Genomic DNA, 19,793 nt, shown 5'->3' on the forward strand with positions numbered 1-19,793 from the left:
TACACACCAGCTAGCACTGGGCTAACATCACTTTGCTGCTCTAAAGGGAGCAACACAGGAGGCAAACATCCTGTGTTGGCGCTGCACAGGAAAACAAATCAAACAAATAAAAGGAGTGCGCCACGGGGGATCACACCCAAGCCCACAGGCGTGCTCACTCGTGCTCTCAACCAGTCGGGCTACACTCGGCATCTGACAGAGAGGGGGTCCTTGCTCTTTTGAGCAGGCCCCTCTATGCTGCCTGCTTGCTCCGGCAACTGAAGCAGGAAGGCTCAACGGCGATCTCTCCGGCGTCGACGCGGCTACGACGACAACAACACGAGGCCGGCGGGGGAAGAGGGAACCTCAGGGGTTCCATTCCCGGGGCTAACTCCCTGGGAGGAGGCCCACAGCGATGGCTCGACGGCGTGATGCTCTGCTACTACAGCGCTGACGGCAGAGGCCTACACCTATGCATCGGCGATGCTACGGGAAAGGAGAGAGGGTAAGGTGACACGACGCTCACCCTGAGGGGCTCGGTGATGCGCCTGCTGTCGAGAAGAAGAAGAAGAGGCAAGGGCCGACGATGTCGACGACCGCTGTTGCCCAGCACCGACGAGGACGACGCGGGGAACGAAGAAGAGGAGGGGATCCGCCATTCTAACGCCAGGAATGGGACGGGGGAGGATCCCGCGAGGACGGGAGGGACGCGCCGGCGACGAGCTCGCTCTCTCTCTCTCTGAATATCTATCTCTCTCTCTCTCTGAAACTCTATGGATATCTTACCTGCAGAGGGGGAGAAGAGGAGAAAGGAGAGGCTGGCGGCGGCAAGACGGAACCCTAGGCTCGCATGCCGAGGGGGGCTCTAAATAGACGCGATGGGACGGCACCTCGACGTCCGTGAGCATGGCCTGACTCTCTCTCTCTCTCTCTCTCTCTCTCTCTCTCTTACTAACGGAAAGCAGGGGAAGGAGAAAAACGGCGTCACGAGGAGGAAGAAAGGAAATGGGTATGGGCTCCTGCGCTAGAGAGGAGCAATGGGCTAGGGCCCATACACGTGCCTCCCTGAAATTTAAAACACGCAGGCTTCACTTTTATTCAAAACAACCTTTGGAATAAAAGAAAGAGGTAAAAGAAAATAAAGGAAAGAAAAGAAGTAAAATAAATATGAGACTCTAAAATGCTGCTCTTATTTGTAAAAATAGAGAAGGCATTTTAGAGCAAAGTAAATTAATTGTTTTGTTATAAATCAGCCCATGTTTTTAAATAAATCAAAAGAAAAATAAATTCAAAACAGTGAGGTTTTCATCCTCAAATATTTGAAAGAATTTCCAAAGAAGAGGAACATTTTTAAAACCCCAAAACAACAACATAATTATTCCTCAAAGAAATATAATAAGGGAGGGGTTTTGGGCTATGGTGCAACTTAATGTTTGAGGTCATTGTTGCACCCACCCCACATTCCACAATACCACACAAGCCTCACGAATTCACCACAACAAGGTAGACAACAAGAAAGCTAACACAAAAATGATGATATGATGCATGAGATGCACATCAAATGACAACACATGAAATGATAACCACTTCATCACTTCCATAACAAAGGTTCAACAAGGTCTCCACAATTGGCAAGGGGATACAAATAAGTAAAGAAAGCATCTGGGCTGTTACAACTCTTCCACACTACAAGAGGATCTCGATCCGAGATCTAGGACTAGAAGAACTCCCGAAATTCGGAATGGAGGTGATCCTCGCCCTCCCAAGTGGCCTCTTTGTCAAAATGATGTGACCATCGCACTTTGAGATACTTGATTGACTTATTGCGGGTCTTGCACTCAGTCACTCCAAGAACTGCAACTGGATGCTCACGGTAGGATAGGTCGGGTTGGAGGTCGATATCCTGGAGATCAACTGTGCGCTCGGGAGTCTTGAAGCATCTCCGGAGCTGAGAGACATGAAACATGTCATGCACATTTGAGAAGTTGGAAGGGAGCTCTAACTGATATGCAAGATCGCCTCTCTTTCCAACAATTCTGAAAGGCCCAACAAAATGAGGAGCAAGCTTTCCTTTGATGTCGAAGCGCTGAGTGCCCTTCATGGCAGACACTTTGAGATAGACGAAATCATCGAGCTGCAAAGTCATGTCACGATGCTTGTTATCATAGTAGCTCTTCTGACGGGACTGCGCTGCTTTGAGATTATACCGAATGACACGGCACATTTCTTCTGCTTGAGCAATTATGTCATTCCCATGAATCTGACGCTCACCAGTCTCTGACCAATTGAGCGGGGTACGGCACTTCCTGCGATAAAGATTCTCGAATGGAGCCTTGCCTGAGCTTTCCTAATAACTTTTGTTGTATGAAAACTCAAAAAAAGGTAGGCAGTCTTCCCACTTCATGCCAAACAAAATCACACGAGCTCTTAGCATATCCACGAGGACCTGATTGACTTTCTCAACTTGCCCACTAGTTTGAGGATGGAAGGCTGTACTAAATCGAAGATATCAGCATTGGAACACCATGCAAAGAGACTATCCTTGACGTATACAATTCTGCAAGTTGAGCAGCCGAGATAGACTCCTTGACTCGAAGGAAATGAGCGACTTTTACCAACTTGTCGATGACGACTAAGATGGCATCGTTGCCTTTCTTGGACTTAGGAAACCCGGTGACAAAACCGATCTCAACATGATCGAATTTCCACTTGGGAATGGGCAAGGGATGCAAAATACCTGATGGACATTGATGCTCTGCTTTCACTCTGCGACATACATCACATTCATTCATGAACTGAGCAATTTCACGCTTCATGCGAGTTCACCAGAAAGTCTGCTTTAGATCCTGATACATTTTGGAACTTCGTGGATGTATCGAGAGAAGGGAATTATGGGCTTCTTCCGTGATAACCTTCCTCAGATCCCCTTTTGGAACAACAAGGCGATAGCCCATCCCGAGATCAAGCGTCGAGAAATTTTAGCCCCTTCTAATTGCTCCTCCCCCCGCGATAGTTTGTAAAGGCCGATCGGGACCCGCCCCGGGGGTGCGTGGGGTGTCGAAAAGGTGAGTTGGACGTGTGTCCGCCGGGATGCGCCCGTGGTGCCTCCTTTGCTGAACAGCGTCGGACGTGTGCTGCCGTCTCTCGAGCCGCCAGCCCTCACCATTCAGCTGCTCCGTCTCTGCTGCGATCGTAGCGTGCTGCGTCTCCACCCTGGTGGCTTCTGCTTCCATGTCTCGATGCGCCTTGGCCATCGCCTCCCGCAGCTTTGCTAGGTCGGCATTAATAGACTCCCAATTCTCGGTTGTGACAGTAGTTGCCATAAGGCTGGTGACCTCCGCCGCTAGCTCTGCCATGGTTTGTGCCGGTGGTTTGGACATCCCGTTGGTCTCGTTGTTACAGGCTGGATTTTGCTGAGGCTGTGCCGACCCTGCCATGTAGATGGCGATCTGTCGACGGGATCTCTCAAGGACCTCGGGATCCATTGCCAACGACATCCCTCCGAGCTGTCCTTCCTGAAGAGGGTGGATAGAATGTGTCTCACCCATGGATGACTCGCCATCGGAATTGACGGGGGTGATCTCCTCGACCGCCGGCTCATCTTGCACGTCGTTTCCCTGCGTAAAACTGACGAAAGCATGGCAACTCCCGGCCCGCCGTGTGATGGGAAGGACGTACCTGGCCGGCTCGACGATGTCGGTGGAGGTGTTCGGCTCAGGCACGGGTGTCCCAATCATGCCGATGAAGACGTTGATCCTGCCGAAGGGGACTCGGTAGCCAGATTTGACTGAATCGGCTTGCGGCTCCCACAGCAAGTAGTCAATGTAGTACCTCCCGCGGCGGCTCTTTGTCATGATGCCGACCGCATAGCTTTCTAACCCCGGTAGGGTTCCCTTTGAGAACTCAACTCCACCGTGCGCTAGCCCCATGGTGGGCGCCAACTGTCGTGGTTTTGTCATGGCAGATGTCCTCGTGAAAGGACTTAAATATGGATTAATGGACCATGGTGGCGACTCGAAGGGGGTGAGTGAAAGCGAGACTCAGATTAACCCAGGTTCGGCCCCTCGTGAGGAGGTAAAACCCTACATCCTGCTTTGTGTAGATTAATGGTGGTTTCGATTACAAGGAGGGCGTAACTCGCCTGACCTTGCTCTCGATTCTCTCTAACTCGCCTGACCTTTCCCTCGGACTAGGCATAACTCTTCGTTGATTTCCTTATCTCTAAGTCGCCGTGTCCTCCACGATCAGGAGCTTTCTTGGTAATCCATCATCCGCACGGCTCTTGAACTGCCATCCAGCTTCTGGGCCACGGGACGCGCGTTGAATGGTAAGTCGCCCCTTTGGTGACCCGGCCCACTAAGGGCGGGTTATCCGCAGGTAATATCCCCAACATGCACCGTTATAGAGACGTTGCAAAAAGTCGTTATTTTTGTTGTTTCGAGCCAATTTTGTGGGCGATAGCGCACTCTTTTGGGGTCACGGGTGGATTTTTGATACTCCATGAACACTATGCACTGCTATCGAGGTGTCACAAAAACTCGTTGTTTTTGTCGTTTCGGGCGAATTTCGTGGGCTATAGCGCACAGCTTTGCGTCCTGGGTCAATTTTTGATGCTCCAAGAACGGTGTGCACAGTTATGGAAACGTCGCAAAAACTCATTGTTGTTGTCGTTTCATGCTAGTTTCGTGGGCTATTGCGTACTGTTTTGGGGTCCTAGGTCTATTTTTGATGCTCCATGAACATTCTTCACAGCTACCGAGACGTCACAAAAACTCGTTGTTTTTGTCATTTCACGCCAGTTTCCTAGGCTATAGCGTACTGTTCTAGGGTCTCGGGTTATTTTATTATCCTCTACAAACCGTGTGCAAGGCTATCGACACGTAGAAAAAAGTCGATGTTTTTGTCGTTTCGGGCAAGTTTCGTGGGCTATAGCGCACCGTTTTGGGGTCCCGGGTTTATTTTTTATGCTCCATTAACCCTGCACACGGCTATGGACACGTCGCAAAAAGTCGGTGTATTGTTGTTTCGGGCCAGTTTCGTGGGCTATAGTGCACTGTTTTGGGTTCCTGGGTCGATTTTTGATGCTCCATTAACCGTGTGCATGGCTATCGAGATATCGCAAAAACTCGTTGTTTTGTTTTTTTGGGCAAGTTTTGTGGGCTATAGCACACTTTTTTGGGGTACCAAGCGATTTTGGATGCTCCATGAACCCCGTGCACGGCTATCGACATGTCCCAAAACGTCGGTGTTTTTTTCGTTTTGGGCCAGTTTTGTGGGGCTATAGCGCACTGTTTTCGGGTACCGGATCGATTTTTCATGCTCTATCAACCCTATGCACGGCTATTGAGATGTCGCAGAAACTCGGTGTTTTTGTCATTTCCCACGAGTTTCGTGGGCTCTACCGCACTATTTTGGGGTGCAAGGTCGATTTTTTATGCTCCATGAACCCTGTGCACGACTATCAAGACGTCCGACAAACTCGGTGTTTTTCTCGTTTTGTGCTAGTTTTGTGGGCTATAGCGCACTGTTTTGGGACCCGGGTCGATTTTTGATGCTCCATGAACATTGTGCACGACTATCGAGGCGTCACAAAAGCTCGTTATTTTAGTCATTTCGGGCAAGTTTCGTGGGCTATAGCGCACTGTTTTGGGGCCACGGGTCGATTTTTTATGCTCCATGAACATTGTGCATGGCTATCGAGGCGTCACAAGAACTCGTTGTCTTTGTTATTTCACGCTAGTTTCATGGGCTATAGCGCATTGTTTTGGGGTCTCGGGTTTATTTTTTATGCTCCATCAACCCTACGCACGACTATCGACACTTCGCAAAAAGTTGGTGTTTTCGTCGTTCCGGGCGAGCTTTGTGGGCTATAGCGCACTATTTTGGGGCCCGGGTTTCTTTTGTGGTCCTTCAACCCTGCACACGGCTATCGACACGTCGCAAAAAGTCATTGTTTTTGTCGTTTTGGGCCAGTTTCGTGGGCTAGCGCACTGTTTTGGGGTACGGGGTTTATTTTTGATGCTCCATGAACCGTGTGCACGATTATAGAGACGTCACAAAATCTCGTTGTTTTTTTTGTTTCGGGCTAGTTTCGTGGGTATAGCGTACTCTTTAGGGGTCCCGGGCCGATTTTTGATGCTCCACGAACCCAGTGCACAACTATAAAGACGTCGCAAAAACTCGTTGTTTTTGTCATTACGGGCGAGTTTCGTGGGCTATAGCGCACTGTTTTGCGGTCCCGGGTCGATTTGTGATGCTCCATGAACCCCGTGCACGGCTATCGACACATCACAAAACGTCGGTGTTTTTCCATTTCGGCCCAGTTTTGTGGGCTATAGCGCACTATTTTGGTGTCCCGAGTCAATGATTGATGCTCCGTGAACCCTGTGCATGATTATCGAGACGTTGGAAAAACTCATTGTTTTGGTCGTTTTGGGCCAGTTTCGTGGGCTATAGCGCACTGTTTTGTCGTCCCGGGTCAACTTTTTATGCTCCACGAACCGTGTGCACAACTATCGAGGCATCCAAAAAACAAGTTGTTTTGGTAGTTTCGGGCGTGTTTCGTGGGCTATAGCGCACTGTTTTAGGGTGCCCGGTCTTTTTTTATGCTACATGAACCGTGTGCATAGCGCACTATTTTGGGATCTGGGGTCGATTTTTTATGCTCCATGAACCATGTGCACGGCTATTGAGATGTACGAAAAACTCGTTGTTTTTGTCGTTTCGGGCTAGTTTTGTGGGCTATAACGCACTATTTTGGGATCCAGGGTCGATTTTTTATGCTCCATGTACCCTGTGCACGGCTATTCATATACCCGAAACACTAAGTGTTTTTGTCGTTTCGGGCTAGTTTTGTGGGCTATAGCACACTGTTTTGGGTTCCCGGGTCGATTTTTCATGCTTCATCAATCCTGTGAACGGCGATCGAGATGTCGCAAAAATTCGTTTTGGACATTCCGGGGTCCCGGGTCTATTTTTTATGCTCCATAAAGCTTGTGCACCGTTATAGAGACGTTGCAGAAACTCGTTGTTTTGTTGTTTCGGGCCAGTTTCGTGGGAGCGCACTGTTTTTGGGTCCTGGATCGATTTTTGATACTCCGTGAACACTGCGCACGGCTATCGAGGCGTCACAAAAACTCGTTGTTTTGTCATTTCACGCTAGTTTCGTGGTCTATAGTCAGTGTTTGGGGGTCCGGGGTTTATTTTTTATGCTCCATCAACCCTGCGCACGACTATCGACACGTCGCAAAAAGTCGGTGTTTTTGTCATTGTAGACTAGTTTCGTGGGCTAGAGCGCACTATTTTTGGGTCCTAGGTTTATTTCTTATGCTCCATGAACCGTGCGCACGGCTATCGACACGTCGCAAAAAGTCGTTGTTTTTGTCCTTTCTAGGTCCCAGATCGATTTTTGATGCTCCATGAACCCTGTGCACGGTTATAAAGACGTCGCCAAAACTCGTTGTTTTTGTCGTTTTGCGCGAGTTTCATGGGCTATAGCGCACTGTTTTGGGGTACCGGATCGATTTATCATGCTCCATCAACCCTGTGCACGGCTATAGAGATGCCGGAGAAACTCAGTGTTTTTGTCGTTTCACACGAGTTTCGTGGGCTCTACCGCACTATTTTGGGGTGCAAGGTCGATTTTTTCTGCTCCATGAACCCTGTGCACGGCTATCAAGACGTACGACAAACTCGGTGTTTTTCTCGTTTTGGGTCGACAAATGAAAGCAAAAAGAAACAAAGCAAAGTAAAAGTGAAAGTGGATACGATAGTTGTGAATAGACCCGGGGGCCGTATTGTTCACTATTGGTTTCTCTCATGAAAGCAAGTAGACGGTGGGTGAACGAATTACTGTCGAGCAATTGATAGAACCGCGCAAAGTCGTGACTTTATCTATGGCAATGATTATATCTATAGGCATCACGTCCAAAACAAGTAGACCGATACTTTTTGTATTTACTACTATTGCTCCACACGTCGACCGCTATCCAGCATGCATCTAGTGTATGAAGTTCATGAGAACGGAGTAACGCCTTAAGCAAGATGACATGATGTAGATGGACAATCTCATATCTACGATAAAACCCCATCTTGTTACCCTTGATGGCAACAACACGATGTGTGCTTTGCTGCCCCTTCTATCACTTGGAAAGGTCACCACACGGTATGACCCCAAAACCAAGCACTTTTCCCATTGCAAGAATCATAGATCTAGTTGGCCAACCAAAACCCAAGAATCGGAGAGACTTACAAGGATATCAAATCTTGCATACAAGAAATCAGCAAAGACTCAAATATATATCATAGATAATCTGATCACAAATCCAGAATTCATCGGATCTCGACAAACACACCGCCAAAGAGAATGCCATTGATAGATCTCCATGAAGATCATGGAGAACTTTGTATTGAAGATCCAAGAGAGAGAAGAAGCCATCTAGCTACTAACTACAGACCTGTAGGTCTGAAGTGAACTACTCGCGAGTCATTGGAGGGACGATGATGTTGATGTAGAAGCCCTCCAACTCCAAAGTCCCCTCCGGCAGGGCACCGGGAAGGGTCTCCAGATGAGATCTTGCGGAAACGGAAGCTTGCGGCGGCGGAAAAGTGTTTTCGTGGATGCCCTGATTTTTTTTCTGGATTTTAGGGAATATATAGGCAAAAGAGCTAGGTCAGGGGGGTGCCAGGGAGGCCACAAGCCTGGTAGCCGCCGCCCCCTGGTGGCGGCTACATGGCTTGTGGCCCCCCTGTGGATCTCCTGCCTTCGCCCTCAAGTCCCCTGATCTTCTTCCGTTCTGGAAAAATTTATTTCGGGGATTTTATTCCGTTTGGACTCTGTTTCTTAATCAGATCTGAAAAGAGTCAAAAACACAGAAAAAACAGGAGCTGGCACTTGGCACTGAATTAATAAGTTAGTCCCAAAAAATATGCAAAAGGTATATAAAACATCCAAAGTTGACAAGATAACAGCATGAAACCATAAAAAATTATAGATACGTTTGAGACGTATCAAGCATCCCTAAGCTTAACCCCTGCTCGTCCTCGAGTAGGGAAGTGATAAAGAATGCATTTTTGATGCTTTCATGCTACCTAGCATAGATGTCCTTTGTAACTCCTCTTATGTGACGTGAATGTTCAGATCCATTAGATTCAAAACAATAGTTTGCTATTGAGGTGGAGACAATAATAATTCAAGCAAACTAGCAAGGTAATCATGAACTTTCCAAATAACAAGGCCAAAAGAAAGTTATCCCTACAAAGCATATAGTCTGGCTATGCTCTATCATCCTTGCACAACGAATTTAAATCATGCACAACCCCGGTATTGGCCAAGTAATTGTTTTCACACTTTTACTTTCTAAACCTTTTCAACTCTCACGCAATACATGAGCGTGAGCCATGGTTTTAGCACTATAAGTGGAATGGAGTGTGGTGGAGGTTGCAAGACAAACAAGGAGAAGATGGTCACATTAACTAGGCATATCAATGAGCTCTGGTGATGCTCATCAATAGATATCAATGTGAGTGAGTAGGGATTGCCATACAAATGATGCACTAGAGCTAAGAGTATGTGAAAGCTCTTAAAGAAAACTAGTGGGTGTGCATCCAACTTGCTTGCTCACGAAGACGTAAGGCAAATTTGAGGAAGAATATCATTGGAATATACAAGCCAAGTTATATAATGAAAATTTCCCACTAGCTATATGGTGGTGACAAAACGAGAGATTCTCAATCATGAAGATCATGGTGCTTAATAAGCACAAGTTTGGAAGGATAGTAGCATTGTCCCTTCTCTCTTTTTCTCTCATTCCCTTTTTTTTGTGGGCTCTTTGGCCTTTTTTTTGTGGGCATCTTTGGCCTCTTTTTGTATATGGGCTTCGCTGGCCTATTTTATTTCCTCACATGGGACAATGCTCCATCAATGATGATCATCACACTTACAACTCAAAACTTAGAACAATGATGACTCTATATGGAATGCCTTCGGTAGTGTACCGTGACAATGATCTAGCATGGCATAGACATTAATGGAAACGTCATGCTAGCTATCTTACGTTGATGCAATGGCAATGTAGAAGTGGTGGCACATGTCATGGTGGTAGTTGCATGGCAATATATCTCGGAATGACTTTGAAAGTTGCACGGCACTAAGAAGATAGTGATGCTGGAAGGTGAAAGTGCATCTAAACCATGGACTCAACATTAGTCATGAAGAACTCATATACTTGTTGCAAAAATTTTAGTAGTTATCGAAACAAAGCATTCAACGCATACTCCTAGGGGAAGGGTTGGTAGGTATAAACCATCACGCGATCCCGACCGCCACACAAAGGATGACAATCAATAGACTAATCATGCTCAGACTTCAACACATAGCGGTTCACCATACGTGCATGCTACGGGAATCACTAACTTACTAGCATAACTTCAATATTACCACAACCACAACTTAAAACTAATTGAGATGAATCATACTTCTCTAACTATTCAATGCACATGAAGGTGGAAGTTTTCATATCCCTTTGGATAACTACCCCTTTTGAGACTACTTTCATAGCATAGATAAACTACCAAGCCACGCACCACCGTGCTCTAAAAGATATATGTGAAGCACATAGAGCAAAATCAACTAGCTCAAAAGATATAAGTGAAGCACATGTGAGCTGAATTGTCTACCAAAGGATATAAGTGAAGCTCGACAAAATCAAGGTGAGTGTATGTCTCTCTAGGTGTGCATCAAGGATGATTGTGACACAACAAAAATAAAAGACTCCTACGATACAAGACGCTCCAAGCAAAACACATAACATGTGGTCAATAAAAATATAGCCCCAAGTAACGTTACCGATGGATTGAAGATGAAAGAGGGGATGCTTTCCCGGGGCATCCCCAAGCTTAGGCTTTTACGACATCCTTGAATCATCTTGGGGTGCCTTGGGCATCCCCAAGCTTGAGCTATTGACACTCTTTATCTTTTTGTCCATAAGAACTTCACCCAAAACATGAAAACTTCACAACACGAAACTTAAACAGAAACTCGTGATAACATTAGTATAAGAAAGCAAACCACCACTTCCGCAGGTACTGTAGCAAACTTAAATTCTACATATGTTGATGTTGGGTTACGGTATTTTCAATCTTCCATGGCTAATACCCCCCGATACTATCCATAGTTTCATCAAAATAAGCAACCAACACAACAAAAACAGAATCTGTTAACAGCAGACCAGTCTGTAGCAATCTGTATACTTCATATACTTCTTTACTTCAAAACTTCTGAAAAATTACGACGTTCTGAAGAATTTGCGTAGCAATCATCAGCATAAAGAATCAACTCAAAAGCTCTTACAGAAACAAAATGAAAATTCTTTGCGCGAGCAGAAAGTTTCTGTCTTTTCCAGCATGACCAAACGATCATCCCCAAGACTAATCATAACGGTTTTGCTTGGCACAAACGCAAAAAGAAAGACAAAAAACACAATCATAACCGAATTATGAAAGTGTGGAAAACAAAAAACAGAAAGAAAAAGGATAGATTCGTTGGGTTGCCTCCCAACAAGCGCTATTGTTTAACGCCCTTAGCAAGGCAAAAGGTGATGAAATCACGCACTACAAGAAAAATGCTCAATTATGACCCAAAAAATGACGGTGCTTTAATTGGTCATTGATCCATGACCAAAATTTCTAATTTATTCATGGCAAGTCTAAGAGGGTCCAAAGCCCATAACGTTATGACCTTTTGCGTCCATTAGGTCATGATACTATTGCACAAATTGGTCATTAAGTTCTACAAGAGATGTGTTGGATGAGGGGAGGGTTTTGGAGCGTCGGATGTAGGAGGAGAGGATGGGCAGGATCTGTTTCTGGCGAGGGATCCGTGGCCTCGCATGTGAAAGGCTGGCTACCCAAAGTGAAAAGAAAAGATAAAAAAGTGGAAAGACCTATGGCGGCCCCCATCCCTCCTCTCTTGGCGGACCCCTTCTCTCTCCCCACGACCTATGGCAGCCGATCCCCATCCCTCCTCTCTTGGCGAACCTCCGGCATCTACGCCTCCCCATTCCCCACCTCCTCCGCCCGGTCCCCAGACGCGGCACAAAGGGCATGGAGGTCGACGACGCGGCACCGCGTGACGGGGGCAGGGGCGGGGAACCGCCCCGCATCTGGCGACTGGAGGAGTCTTTGGTGAACCGCGTCGCCGCGGGGGAGATCGTCGTTGGTATGGCGCGGGGGCGGTGCAGTGCCAGCTGTTGGACATGGTTCACCCTGGATTGGTGCCGATGCACAAGGTTAGGAGGCCTCCCATATGATTCTTTGGACCCGATTCATCCATTCCGGAGTGTTGCGCAACGATTGGGCGGTTTACATGGCCGCGGATACGATGCTCATTTTGGGGGTGTTTTGTGCAGGTGAATTTCGATGCCAAGACGGAGTATGACATGATCCAGAACTACAAGACTCTCCAGGACGTGTTCAACAAGCTGCGGATAGGAAAGGTACGGGTGATTCTCCCGTCTTAGCTCCTTGACCGGTCGATTTATCTGTGATTGTGCCTTGCATTTTGTCATCTATGAACGCAAGGCAAGATATATCAACAAGATTGTCCGAAAACATACTAAATTTGTTGTGCAGCACTCAAGTTATGCTCATTGCTTTGCATAGTGAGGAAGGATGGGGTTCGGATTAAGACCGTATTGAAAGCCAATGTGCAAAGTTTGGTTGGGTCAAGTTTGGTGTCAAGTATACCAGGACTCCTTCTCTGTGCCCACGTGCTCTTCCTCGTCGTCGTCGCCATAATGGGTACTGGGTTCGTCCCCTTTAAGTTCTGATCTTACATACTCCAGGCTTAGTCGATTGGTCTGGCCACGATCGGCGGTTCAGTGGTTATTCGTTACTTATTTTCCTGAGTTCATATGTTGTAGATATGCTTTGGAAGAGATCTTGTCTTAGCGAATGTGAGTTTGTACGTCACTGTGATGTCCGATATGCAAACAAGTAAGTAAGTTTGGGTCATCTTGTCCATGTGTGTATATATATATGAGGAGGGGTTCGTCAATTTTAATTTGATATCAGCCTCTTTTTGGATTCAGATTAGCCTCGTGTTGGATTCACATTGTTTTTGAGAACATTAATTCGCCTGCTATCGGATTCAGATTATTTTTAGTACATTAATTGGTATGGTATTGGGTTTAGATTGTTTTGAGTACATTAATTGGCCTGGTATTAGATTCAGATTGTGTTTAGTCTGGATTTGAAGTCCGTGAGGTCGGCGTAAAAAAACCGAAGCATGCTTGGAGGCGGTGGACATCCTGATCTGTCTCTCTAATGGATTCGGATCAGCTCCCGCGACTCATCCTCCCTGTGTAGGTAAGGACGCACTAGCTGTGCTTGTACCTTATGTGGTGAAGAACTGTATTGAGTCCTGACAGAACTCCTATCTTTGGTACCTTTTGCGCAGATCCGGCATGGAGGTCAAGCCTAACGTCGGTCTTGTAGGAGGAGAGCGGCCATGCAGTGGCTGGTCTACCATGGAGGCTTGCTGGAGGCAGCAACGATGCATCGACATCGCCATCTCCTTCCCCGTCATGAGGTCTAGTCTCCTACCGGCCACCCTAAACCCAAAATCTAGCTCCACATGTTCTTATTGTTTAGATGATTACATGGAATAATTCCTGCATAACGATTGATCTTCTCCCAGCCACTAGTGGTGATTACACTGCTAATATTAGTTACTAGAGCATTTGGTCAACTCTTCAGTTTCCAATTTCGAGTTGATATCGACTGTTAAATTTGCTCAGAGATTCTCTATAAGTTGATCTGATTTCCAGCATGCTATAAGTTGAATGAAACTATAGTGATATGGAGTTTGTCAATTTTTATAATAATTTCTCATGTTTTTTAGATATATGGTACTCTAAAGGCAGGAAAATCTAAGAGCAACAAAGTGGATGAAATCAGCTACTGCATTTTGTTTGTTATTTTTTCAACCAAGAGGTAATGAAAGTTAACGTTGAAAACCTAAAGCACTTTTTCCTTATGGTTTCTGGCTTAAACAGAGAAATTCTGCTGCAAAAAAACATATTTTAGTTAGACTACAAATGAAGTATTTACACAAATAAATTATAATTTATATACATAGGCTGGTGCTGGTGTGAATAAAATTCATAATGTGTTAAATGATCGCAGCAAGCAACAAACAATGTCCTACCCGTTATGATGAAGTACTTTCTAGATGCTGGTGCTGACACCAATGTTCCTTCTGGTGTTTACTCCAATATTCATTTCTAGATAATGGTGCTAGTGTGAATAGAATTCTGTACTATGTATATCACAACTAGCATGCCTATATCCTGACAACATTGATGAAGATATGCATGATAACTACTCCCTCCGTCCCATAATATAGGATGTTTTTTGACACTAACGGAGGGAGTAACTAACAAGATCTGATTATTCGTTTCATAAATGTTTACAAAAAATAAGTTAGGAATAAATTATTATAGACTAAATTTGTAGTTCTTGTGCAAGCTGATGAGGTTTTCTATACGTGTACAAGCCTTGTTCCTACTATTCTCACCTTGCATACATATATAGCATGGTATACCATCCTTTATTTTTCTTATTCCCATTATTTGGGAATGAGCCCTTGTATTGGATGGCTGAGATGATTTGCATGAATCCTTGACTCAAAACTTTTATGTTGATACACATATTGCAGTTTTACAAAATGACAAAGTGGTTCTTACTGTGGTACTAATTATTTTGCTACACAGAAACCTCTTAAAAGGAAGGCCCATGCGAGATTAAACAAATAATGATGTGAATTAGGATATCTGAGCACAACTCTACAATGTAATTTTGAAATTTGATAAAATTATCTGTGGAAATCTCTTTTTTACATATTTATAGTGGTGATAACCTATGGCAATTTTTCCATAAATAAACCTGTGTTCACAAATAGTTAATAGTAGTGTAGTTTCTTTTTTGCCTTGCGGTTCGCTCCCGCAACACGTGTTATGAATTTATTCAGTGTGTTAAGTTTGATGTACATAGCTCGTTCATTGTCAACAAATATACTTTGAATCACGAATAGGATATGATATAGGTTTTGCCTTGGACCATGTATGTACATCATTGGGCCCCATTTCTACACAGTCCTATTTTTTATAAACATGTAAAATATCTTGAATGACTCATAGAATAGTTGAACTCCAATATATACTGCAATCATGTAGAGAACTGATAACTGGTATTGTTAAAAATACCAGCTTGCAAATTCTAATAGTGGCTTCAAGTATTGTATGAATTTTCTAAAATAGCTAGCCCGTGCAGTAGCATGGGTCGACGACTAGTAGTTCTAATTTGATTATTTTGTATGCTTTCTTATGTTTGATTATTTTGTATGCTTTCTTATGTTTGATCATTTGAATTAACAGGATGATCTGAAGCACCCAGAAGAAGTAGAGGACAGGACAGGAGGAGGGAACAAGAAGCTTCGTTTATCATTGATGTTATGTGTGATCAACAAAAACTTGTGCTTCTCATCCAATCTTTGTCGAACTATGTTGATGTGTGATTATGTACTTGTTGGGCCTTTTTGCTGTACACCTGCACTTGTAAAACTATTTTGTTGTGCATTTGTTGGGCCTTGAACCTTTATGTTTAGAGGATTCGATGGATGATGTATTGTAATTAATGTGATGTGCTACCGAAATGAAATATATACAACTAATTTGCAATCTTGTATTTGTTTTTAATGGGTCTATCCTGAGATATACATGCTTTTGATAAAATAATGCATCAGCCTAAACAATTTAGACATTTTTAATATTAAAATAGTATTGGTGGAGGCCCATGTAGAATATATTATTGAATTGGGCTGTGAAATTTATGATGATTCCATTTGGTCACTAGCATTGCCATCTCAGCACAGCCATGTCAGATCCTACGTGGCTCACACAAATGGGTAATGACCAAACCAAAATTTTGGTCAATAGAGATCTATGACCAAAATTTTAGAAAGGTCAAGTTTGTTCATTCTTGACGGCCAACTGTTGACCTTTGTAAATTTAATCAAAAAAGGTCAATAAACAACAACAATGACGAATCACTGACCAATATAGGGAGTCATAATCGACCTTATATCTTGTAGTGACGTATACTCATCTTTGGTGCTCAAACCATAAGTAGCCCTCATCATAGATTCATAAAGAAATCTTATTTTCTTTCTAGGAAAGTGCTCCATGCCATTCTTTAGAGGAAATTGAAATCTAATATTCCCTTCCTTCATATCAATGATAGCACCAATAGTCCTTAGGAAAGGTCTACCAAGAATAATGGGACATGAAGGATTGCAATCTATGTCAAGTACAGTGAAATCCACGGGTACATAGTTCTTATTTGCAACAATAAGAACATCACCGATCCTTCCCATGGGTTTCTTGACAGTAGAATCCGCAAGATGCAAATTAAGAGAACACTCTTCAATCTCATGAAAACCAAGAATATCACATAAAGACTTTGGAATCGCGGAAACACTAGCACCCAAATCACACAAAGCATTGCACTCATAGTTTTTATCTTGATTTTGATAGTAGGTTCTCTCCCACTCATCATGAAGTTTTCTAGGTATAGAGACTTCTGATTCGAGCTTCTCTTCAAGAAATTTCATCATAGCATCTACGATATGCACGGTAAAGACTTTGCTTTGGCTATAAGCATGTGGAGAGTTTGCAATGGATTGCATCAAGGAAATGCATTCAAACAAGGAGCAACTATCATAATTGAATTCCTTGAAATCCAAAGTGGGACTTTCATTACTACCCAAAGTTTTGATTTCTTCTACTCCACTCTCCACACCTTTATCATCAAGATAGTTGGACTCCGAATCATTGGGGCATTTTTCAACCAAAGTGGATTCATATCCAGCCCCTTCATGAATAGGTTTGACACGCGAAAACAAAGATTCAAGAGGAATCACACCAAGCACTTTAAGATCTTCGTGATTTACATCACTAGAACGCACCCTTTTAAACCATTCATGCCTAGCACGAATTTGGGCGGTTCTTTCTTTGCTCTCATTCATGCATAGCGCACTATTTTGGGATCTGGGGTCGATTTTTTATGCTCCATGAACCCTCTGCACGGCTATTGAGATGTCCGAAAAACTCAGTGGTTTTGTCATTTCGGGCTAGTTTCGTGGGCTATAGCGCATTGTTTTGGGTTCCCGGGTCGATTTTTCATGCTTCATGGATCCTGTGAATGGCGATCGAGATGTCACAAAAACTCGTTGTTTTTGACATTCCGGGGTCCCGGGTCGATTTTTTATGCTCCATGAACCTTGCGCACCGTTATAGAGACGTTGGAAAAAATCATTGTTTTGTTGTTTCGGGCCAGTTTCGTGGGCTATAGCGCACTGTTTTGGGGTCCCGGGTCGATTTTTGATACTCCATGAACACTGTGCATGGCTATCGAGGCATCACAAAAACTCGTTGATAGTCAGTGTTTTGGGGTCCCGGATTTATTTTATATGCTCCATCAACCCTGTGCACGACTATCGACCCGTCGCTAAAAGTCGGTGTTTTTGTCGTTGCAAACTAGTTTCATGGGCTAGAGCGCACTATTTTTGGGTCCTGGGTTTATTTTTTATGCCACATGAAACGTGCGCACGACTATCGACACGTCACAAAAAGTTGTTGTTTTTGTCCTTCTGGGGTCCCGGATCGATTTTTTATGCTCCATGAACCTTGTGCACGGCTATAAAGACGTCGCCAAAACTCGTTGTTTTTGTCGTTTCGCGCGTGTTTCGTGGGCTATAGCGCACAGTTTTGGGGTACCGGATCGATTTTTCATGCTGCGTCAACCTTGTGCACGGCTATACAGATGTCGCAGAAACTCAGTGTTTTTGTCGTTTCGCACGAGTTTCGTCGGCTCTACCGCACTATTTTGGGGTGCAAGGTCGATTTTTTATGCTCCGTGAACCTTGTGCACGGCTATCAAGACGTCCGACAAACTCGGTGTTTTTCTCGTTTTGGGCTAGTTTCGTGGGCTATAGCGCATTGTTTTGGGGTCTCGGGTTTATTTTTTATGCTCCATGAACCGCATGCACAACTATCGAGACGTCGCAAAAACTCATTGTTTTTGTCGTTTCGGGCCAGTTCCGTGGATTATAGCGCACTATTTTGGGGTCCCGGGTTTATTTTTATGGTCCATCAACCCTGCGCACGGATATCGACACGTCGCAAAAGGCCGTTGTTTTTGTCGTTTGGGCCAGTTTCTTGGGCTAGCGCACTGTTTTGGGGTACGGGGTTTATTATTGATGCTCCATGAACCGTGTGCATGATTATACAGACGTCACAAAAACTCGTTGTTTTTTTTGTTTTAGGCTAGTTTCGTGTGTATAGCGCACTCTTTAGGGGTCCCGGGTCGATTTTTGGTGCTCCATGAACCCAGTGCACGGCTAGAAAGATGTCGCAAAAACTCGTTGGTTTTGTCGTTTCGGGCGAGTTTCATGGGCTATAGCGCTCTGTTTTGCGTCCTGGGTCGATTTTTGATGCTCCATAAACGGTTATAGAGACGTCGCAAAACTCATTGTTGTTGTAGTTTCACGCCAGTTTCGTGGGCTATAGTGTACTGTTTGGGGTCCTAGGTCTATTTTTGATGCTCCATGAACATTCTTCACGGCTACCGAGACGTCACAAAAACTCATTGTTTTTGTCATTTCACGCTAGTTTCCTAGGCTATAGCGTACTGTTCTAGGGTCTCGGGTTTATTTATTATGCTCTATGAACCCGGTGCAAGCTATCGACACGTAGAAAAAGGTCGGTGTTTTTATCGTTTCGGGCAAGTTTCCTTGGCTATAGCGCACTATTTTGGGGTCCCGGGTTTTCGGGTCACGGCTATGGACACGTCGCAAAAAGTCGGTGATTTTGTTGTTTCGGGCCAGTTTCGTGGACTATAGCGCACTGTTTTGGGGTACCGAGTGATTTTTGATGCTCCTTGAACCCGTGCACGGTATCGACAAGTCCCAAAACGTCGGTGTTTTTTTCGTTTCGGCCAGTTTCGTGGGCTATAGCACACTATTTTTGTGTCCCGGGTCAATGTTTGATGCTCCATGAACCATGTGCATGACCATCGAGATGTTGGAAAAACTCATTGTTTTTGTCGTTTCGGGCCAGTTTCGTGGGCTACAGCGCACTATTTTTGTGTCCCGGATCGATTTTTGATGCTCCATGAACCCTGTGCACGGCTATAAAGATGTAGCAAAAACTCGTTGTTTTTGTCGTTTCGCGCGAGTTTCGTGGGCTATACGCACTGTTTTGGGGTCCCGGGTCGATTTTTCATGCTCCACGAACCCTGTGCAAGGCTATAGAGATGTCGCAAAAACTCGGTGTTTTGTCGTTCTGCACGAGTTTCGTGGGCTCTAGCGCAAAATTTTGGGGTCCAGGGATGATTTTTTATGCTTCATTAACCCTCTGCACGGCTACCAGGACGTCCGAAAATCTCGGTGTTTTTGTCGTTTCGGGCCAGTTTCGTGGGCTATAGGGCACTGTTTTGGAGTCCTGGGTCGATTTTTGATGCTCCATAAACCTTGTGCACGGTTATAGAGACGTCGCAAAAACTCGTTGTTTTTGTCGTTTCATGCCAGTTTCGTGGGCTATATCGCACTCTTTTGGAGTCCCGGGTAAATTTTTGTTGCTCCCTGAACATTGTGCACGGCTATCGAGGCGTCACAAAAACTCGTTGTTTTTGTCATTTCACGCTAGTTTCGTGGGCTATAGCGCATTGTTTTGGGGTCTCGGGTTGATTTTTGATGG

Source organism: Hordeum vulgare, chromosome 4H (assembly GCF_904849725.1).
Source record: "Hordeum vulgare subsp. vulgare chromosome 4H, MorexV3_pseudomolecules_assembly, whole genome shotgun sequence".
Classification (NCBI taxonomy): domain Eukaryota; kingdom Viridiplantae; phylum Streptophyta; class Magnoliopsida; order Poales; family Poaceae; genus Hordeum; species Hordeum vulgare.